At 38.5% G+C, this 7,940-nt stretch overlaps 1 long non-coding RNA gene across 1 annotated transcript; it reads left to right on the top strand.

Moving 5' to 3' along the window:
- The first annotated feature begins 742 nt into the window (after positions 1 to 742).
- LOC108529676 (uncharacterized) lies at positions 743 to 5,259 on the top strand. The gene is made up of 3 exons (XR_001885610.1): positions 743 to 815; positions 3,627 to 3,877; positions 5,001 to 5,259. It is a non-coding gene; the product is annotated as an uncharacterized LOC108529676 (long non-coding RNA).
- Positions 5,260 to 7,940: the final 2,681 nt, after the last annotated feature.

Below are 7,940 nucleotides of genomic sequence, written 5' to 3'. Positions count from 1 at the left end.
TGTACGTGCTATATCTGTGGGCACAGAAACATCCTCTCCCCTAACTCTTTTTTTTCTTTCTTTCTTTCTTCTTTGCCTGTATCTGTGGTTCAGAAAAGGCCATCAAATCCCTCTGGCCTCTCTAGAATGTAGACTTGGAGTTTCTTATCAAGAAACAGCATTCTTTAATCTCTCAGCCCTCAATAAAGTATTATCTTTATTTTCAGTATGACACATTCTTCTCTACAATCTCTTCTTTGTTTGTCAACCAGGGTGGAAGGGAATCTCTCAGCTAGCACTTTGAACCTTAATAGGACTCATACTAGAGAAAAATATGTTTTCTCCCAACCCAACACAGTCCACCACACATTCTTAGGACCTGAAGGGCTCCAGATACTGAGCTTGACACCATGAGAATAGCAGAAGCTCCTGCAAGATGACACAGCAGTTATCTGAACCTCATGAACACACTCAATTCTCCCCTAAGTATGGGGGAGCTAATAGAATTGGAGATAGTATCTGATGGAGTTTGTTAGTGTCTTGATGGTCTGCTCCTTCCCTGGGAAATGAGGTTTCTCATTTCACAGTCAAGAGATGGTTGCTACAAACTCAGATGTCATGAGCACACTCATGGGAGGAAGAAGGAAAAGAGTTCATTGACTGAATCCACTCCTTTTCCCAGAACTCCCTGACGTCTCACAAGTCAGAATTCTGTCTGTCTCAAGGACAATCCAAGGTTCCAGGGAGGATGCAGAAGCAAGCACTTAGCCTGACAGTGACACCCCAAACAACGTCAAAGTTCAATCAGTAAGGAAAAGGGGGGAAGTAGATATTTGGTAAGCAACTAAATAGATCTAAGACGAGTCAGGGATCCAGTGTTTTTCTTTGCATAGTGAACTAGTCTTTCACAGACCATGACCTACACACCCATCTTTCTTTTTTTTTTTTTTTTTTTTTTTTTGAGACGGAGTCTCGCTCTGTTTCCCGGGCTGGAGTGCTGTGACTGGATCTCAGCTCACTGCAAGCTCTGCCTCCGGGTTTATGCCATTCTCCTGCCTCAGCCTCTCAAGTAGCTGGGACTACAGGCGCCCGCCACCTCACCCGGCTAGTTTTTTGTATTTTTTAGTAGAGACGGGGTTTCACCATGTTAGCCAGGATGGTCTCGATCTCCTGACCTCGTGATCCACCCGTCTCAGCCTCCCAAAGTGCTGGGATTACAGGCTTGAGCCACTGCGCCCGGCCCCATCTTTCTATCTGGTCTGTCAAGCAACCTTGATCTCGTGCTAAATGCTCATATACATTAATTTTCTTGCATTCTCTATTCTTCTACATTGGTCTATTGCTTTGTTCCTCAATTAGTATCATACTGCTTTCAATATCTTATTTTACGGTTTTAGTAATATCTACTAAATGTCATTTTCCTTTTCAAAAGTGCCTTGGAGACTTGTGATTAAATTTTGGAATCCCTTTGTCAAGTTTGTAAAAAAAAAAAAAAAAAAACTAGAATTTACATTATATATAACTTGTATATTATTTAGAGGAGAATTAATATATTTATAATGCTAAACTTTTCCTTTATATGATGTATCTTTCTATTTAATAGGTCTTTTCCTTTATGTCCTTTAACACAATTTTTAATTTTCTCTTTATTTGGTTAATTCCTATACATTGCTTTGGTTGAGATAGCCTGATGTAGTAGTTCCAGGCACAGATTGTGAAAGTGAATTGCCCAGGTTCAAATCTTAGCTCTACCATCACCTATTTATTATTGTAAATTACTTAATCTCTCTCTGTCTCAGTTTCCTTGACCATAAAATGTAACTAATGATGTCATCTATCTCATAAGATTCTAATAATATGCTAAGCATCAAAATGAATGTACAACTCCTAGTTCCTGATAACCGATAAGCATTCCATCTATTTTGGCTGTTAGGATCCTTGATGATCCTGTGAATGCCATCTCTTTCTCTGTTGTATTCTCTAGTTGGTTATTACCATTGATGTCTGTAAATTGATCTTATAACGTCTAAATTTTTGTTGATTCTCTCTGACATTCTTCATGCCTAATCATATCATCCACAAATGATGATAGCTTTTTCTTCTTTTCTTCTAACATTCATACTCATTTTTCTTTTATCTGTTTTATTGTGCTGAGTAAGACCCCTAGAACTATGTGGAACCTAGGGGTGTTCCCTCAGCTGTTAACATGGGTAGAACTAGTGGTAACTAAATTGCTAATTTCTTTCTCTTCAGATTTGTTAGTAACCAGTTTGTGCATTTTGAAGTCATAAGTTCTAGTATTATGTGCATAGGTGTTCATAATCACTATCTTCTTGTTTCTGTCCCTTGTGTTTGGTGGGAATTTTTTTACTAGAGGATATTTTGCCACATATTACAATTACTAGCCTTGTTTCCATGTGGTACATTTTCACATTTATATTATTTTTATCGCTGTACTTCTGACTATTTTAAACTATTTGTTTGAATTATATTTTATAAAGAAAGCAACATATTGCCAAATATTATTTTGTTACATAGTAGTCTAAGAATCTATGATTTTTATTGTAACCCTTTACTTTCATTGTAAACACTATGATATTAGAACTTACCTCTGCCTCTTATTTCACATTTTCTATTTGTCATACTTTCTTTTGTTTTTTTCTTTTTTTCTACTTTTCTGTCTTCCACCAGATGAATTTCCTTCTACTGGTTAAAGTTACACACTTAGTATTTTTCTTTTGATGATTTCTTCTGTTATTAAGACCTGTATTTGTATTTACTTTTCTTAAAAACGTGTGAAGTGCATCAACAAGACTTTAAAGTGCATCAACATATCTTCTCTTCAAACAATGAGAAAGGTGGATTCCTATGTAAGCTCATGTCCCATTTGTCTGTCTCCAGTGTCCTCTTTCCATTCCCAGTTCAATCCATCATCTCCACGGATGCCATTAACTATTCAAGATCTAGATTTGTGTATGGATCATCTTTTCTTATTTTTTTTTTATTTGCATGTCATGTCTTTTTTGTTGTTGTTGTTGACAAACAGATATTTTAAATAACATAATGTGGAGTATGGAAATAAGATTCTTTCCTGCTCAGGATTTATTTGTTATTTATGCTTGCTGTAGTTGTTTTTGTTTAGGGTTTTCATTTTTTTAACTGATTCTTTAAAGTCTGTTGTGCATGGCAACTGCAGTCTATGCTTGGCTTGCTTAGTGGTAAGCTAATGATTGAACAGAGATTTCCTTAAATGCCTGGAACCAATAAATTTTCCAGTCTTTGCCAAGTGTGGTATAGGCTCTAAAATTAAGGCCCAACATTATATGAGCCTTGACACCTAGGGAGAAATAGGAGGACCTCAAATAGCCTAACTTCAAGTTCCCCTCCCTATTATGTTCCTATAAATAAGTCCCCTACCCAAACAATCTTCCTCCTTATGAGGCCATGTATAGTAACTGCTTGTCACTGAGTAGCTGGATTTGGATTCCTACCAGCCTACAGAATTATTCAAGAAGCCAGTCATATTCTGAGGGTCACTATGCCCTCATTACTACAAAGTCTGCTTCCACAGTCCCTGCTTGTTCACTCTGATACCAGTCGTAACCCTTGTAAAGCCCTGTGTGATATGTAATGTTCCTCTCTCTCAGGCTGTGAGTAAATGTGACTAGTAAGCTACCATTAACCTCATCTGTCCACTGTCTGGTGCTGTGTATTCTGCCAGTCACATGACTCTAAGGTCTGAATTCCTCTATTGCTAATAAAATGAAGATGAAGCAATCAACACATTGATGGTCTCTATGTGCAAGCTGGGGCACACCTTCAACACCCAGCCAGACAGCTTACAGCTCTGCCTTAGCTTTCACTTCCTGCTTACTCAAAGGTTCAAGATCAGTCAAAGGTGAGTGCTAAGGGATTTCTCTCGTCTTTCCCGAGTGTGCACACAGCCCTGTGTATGATGTATTTAAGATTACTTAAATATATGACAGGATTTCCAAGCTCTCATGGAATCTCATGCCTTAGCTTTTCCTATTAAGCTTTCTCATTAGTCTATCATTTATCACAACTGCTATACATGCCCTCAGACAGCCATTATTTTAAGCCATCTGACAAACACCCCTTTGGGAGAGGCTTTTAACACTGGGAAAGTTCAAATGAGGTCAGATAAGGACAAGTCTCACAAGTAGCATCTTCCAAGGAACTACTGGACGATCAAATAGTGATTCTTCTTTGAGTATGAGTGTTTGAAAGAGCTCCAGCTCTATTCTGCTCCATCTGGTGCTGAAAATACAGGCTGTTATTTTTCAAGACTGCCTCTGAATGAGGGAGCTGGGGATAAGACCAGGGTAAGTTAGAATACTACAGTAAGTTAGAAAGCTCACTGTTTTACTGAGATTCAAAAGTTTATTCTGATCATTTTCCACCTTTTCATCGCTTTTATGAAGAGATAAGCTTTTATTATTCCTTACTTCACCATTTTCACTGATATTATTCTGGCTTTTCTTAATAACTGCTTATTTCTGCTTTATGTTTCTCATATCTTCTTTATATCTTTGAAAACACTTCGTATGCTTATTTTAAATTCTTGTTTGATCTACTTCATTAATTTTTCCTCTGGAATAAGTATCATACTGTGCATCTTTCTTATTAATCCTTGTGCATTTTATATATATATAGAACTAGAATGTGAGTCCCCAGTCCCCAATATATGCTCATATTCCCTTGACAGTATTAGTATCCTTGGGTATTCAGAACAAGATACCAGACTTGAAGATATAATCCGGCATGGGAATGAGTGAAGTCACCAGGGAGAGAGTGTGTAGAGTGATATAAGAAGAGGATTATAATAGAGCTTAGAGGAATTATAATATTTAAAGGTTAGGAAAAAGCAAAAGAATCAGCAAAGAAAACTAGGAGCCAGAAGGGTGTGCCCTACGGGACTCTTTTGCCTCACTCTGGTCCCAGCCCTTCTAGGGAGAAATGAAATACTAAAACAAAACAAAACAAAACCCCATGTTTTCCAGGCTCTCAGATTCTGCATGCAGTTTAGGCTCAGCCAATTGGATACACCTGATTGACACTTAGAAGATGGATGTGAGCAGAGGCCGTCTTCCTGCTGCCGTTCATGCTGGCAGGTAAAGTGCTGAAAATGTGAGGATCAAGAAGCAAGAGTGGCCTGATGTGTCATTCTCATGTCCAGTCCTCAGCTTCATGGGTGTCAAGAGGCATTTGTGGCAAGCGCAGTCGCTTTCTGATCCCTGGATTGCAGCTCGAACTTGATGATTCCAGCCCTTGACTCTACTTCTGCAGCAAGTCCAATCATATTGGAGGACCTAATTTTTCATATTAAGTCCCTTTCCACTTGAGATACCCTGAGTGGTTTGTTTTGTGCACTGAAACCTGACAACAACCGTGGCTAAAGTATGGCACTGGAATTTTGTTTATTGCTTTGCTCTAATAGACACATCAAATCCCATACCTAGATAGAGTCTAGCCTTTCCCATCTGGACCTCACTCTGTTGCCATGAGCCAAGAGAGTCATGGAGAGAGGGGCCAGGTGGTACCCACACTCAGGCAGCGAAAGCTGGCATATGCTTAGCTTTTCATTTAAGGTGGATCTGAGGAAAGATGCCATCCTATTGTTCTCAGTCAGATCACCCTGGAAACTGTTCTTTCTGCCCTCATCATCAGTGCTATATACGCTTTCCCAAAATACTGAGCCTTTGTTTCACTGCTCAGCCATATCTCTGATGCCTTTCAGGATCCGTTCTCAACTTTTCTTACTTGGAATCTACACGGTCCTTGACCCTGCCTGTCCCCATAACTCTACCTTTTGGGAGGACATAAATCCTCTTTTATTTACGGCTTCTATAACGCTAGCCCTGCACATCCCAGTCTTTATTCTGGCAATCTTCATGTTGAGGCAGTATTACTTCCTCCTCTTATTTTTATTTGGGGAGGAAAACTACCAGGAATTTGTAATAAGTAGAGATGTTTCAGGTAGAACTTCGGCCTTCTCTCAGAAGGGTATATTTTGCCCTGCAAGACGGCTTAATCACAACCTTAATGATGTCTCCCCACTGCTTAACGTGGTGCTTCTGTTGTCTCCAGAGCCAGGAGCTGTGTGGACATGTAGATACCCAAGGGCTTCTATATGTTTGAGTTGTCAGGATCAGCTTTTGGAAAGCTGTTAATTTCCTGAGGTAATTTGACTGCAATTAAGTTAAGCTGCCACCAGGTGGACACTGGAGCCTTAGTTAAGCCATTTTAATCTCTGCATCCAGGCTCCCTATAGGCATGATAAAATAAAGAGAGACTGTAGCTTGATTTCTACTTAATTGTGTTTTTAAAAATAAACAAAAAAGGAAAAAAGGTAGTAGTTTAACATACTACTTAACCAGCATTAAAATAGAATAGCATAAAGGTATCTCATTCATGTGTTTAGCTAGTATTCATTGAGTGCCTACCATGTGAAAAAGATTGCTCTAGAATCAGGAAGGGGGCAGAAAACATAATAAGCCATTCCCTGACTTCCTAGAAAGCATGTCTTGGGGTGTAAAACAAGCAACAAACAAATAAAAATACATATTTATCCTATATAACTTCATATATATGTATATATAGACACACATACACAAAACACACACACCTATAATGATAAATAAAATATTTGTAAACTGACCATCCCCAAGCACCACCAGTCTATAAAGACAGTTAACTCATGATAATAATCATTCAGATTTTGCTGACTGCCCCTGCCTTACTAATCTGTCCACGAAGGACCCCTTCTTACATGGAGTTTCCTCTGTCTTCAACCATGAAGTACGTCTGGAATTTTAGAACATATGTCAGATATGCATATGTGTGTGTGTGTGTGTGTGTGTGTGTGTAGATAGTAATTCCAGTTAGTTACCATGTGATTTACACCATCAATAATTAATGATTATTCTGAGTACACACCACCCACCAGGCACTGTTGCCCTTGCCATACACACTGCTGTCATCTTTTATTTATTCATTCCTCAAAAACGTATTAAACACCTACTATAATCCTATAGGGAATAAGATAATGATGGCTCTGTCCTCATAGAGTTTGTAACTTTGCAGGGAAGAAAGACAAAGAAAGGAAATTATAACTGTAAGTGTGGCTAAAGGTACAGAATATTATAGAATCATCTAAAAGGGGAAATTTTAAAGGACAGATGTTCATAGAACAGGTTTCTGAACAAAGTCATGTGTACATTGAGACTTAGAGGACTAATAGAAGTTAGCTAGATGAAACACATATGGAATGGTGTTATCTGCAGAGGGAACAGCATGATCAGTGATCCTGAGATATGGTGCACTTCAGGTAGAGTAGACTCCTGCTCTGCACTTTCAGTACTATCCCAGAACACTCAAAACACATATATTGGGACAAAAGAAAGTAGCAGGAACTTGATGCAACCACCCACCTAAAATATCTAAAATATAAAACAAATATATAATGGTTCTGAAGACATTAGACCTTAAACATCAAGAAACAGTGATTGCTGACAAATTAGAAATTTAAAAATGTTAGTCCTGCTAACATTAAAACACCACAAAGATACTCCTCAAGAAGAGCAACCCAAGACACATAATCGTGAGATTCGCTAAGGTTGAAATGAAGGAAAAAATAATAAGAACAGCCAGAGAGAAAAGTTGGGTTACCCACAAACGGAAGCCCATCAGACTAACAGAGGATTTCTCTGCAGAAAATCTACAAGCCAGAAGAGAGTGGGGGCCAGTATTCAACATTCTTAAAGAAAATAATTTTCAACCTAGAATTTCATAAACAGCCAAACTAAGCTTCATAAGTGAAGGAGAAATAAAATCCTTTACAGATAAGCAAATGCTGAGAGATTTTGTCACCACCAGGCCTGCCTTACAAGAGACCCTGAAGGAAGCCCTAAACATGGAAAGGAACAACCGGTACCAGCCAT

Source organism: Rhinopithecus bieti, unplaced genomic scaffold (assembly GCF_001698545.2).
Source record: "Rhinopithecus bieti isolate Rb0 unplaced genomic scaffold, ASM169854v2 scaffold_6481, whole genome shotgun sequence".
Lineage (NCBI taxonomy): Eukaryota > Metazoa > Chordata > Mammalia > Primates > Cercopithecidae > Rhinopithecus > Rhinopithecus bieti.
The sequence above is the reverse complement of the archived record's forward strand: the minus strand, read 5'-3'. Positions and strand labels throughout refer to the sequence as shown.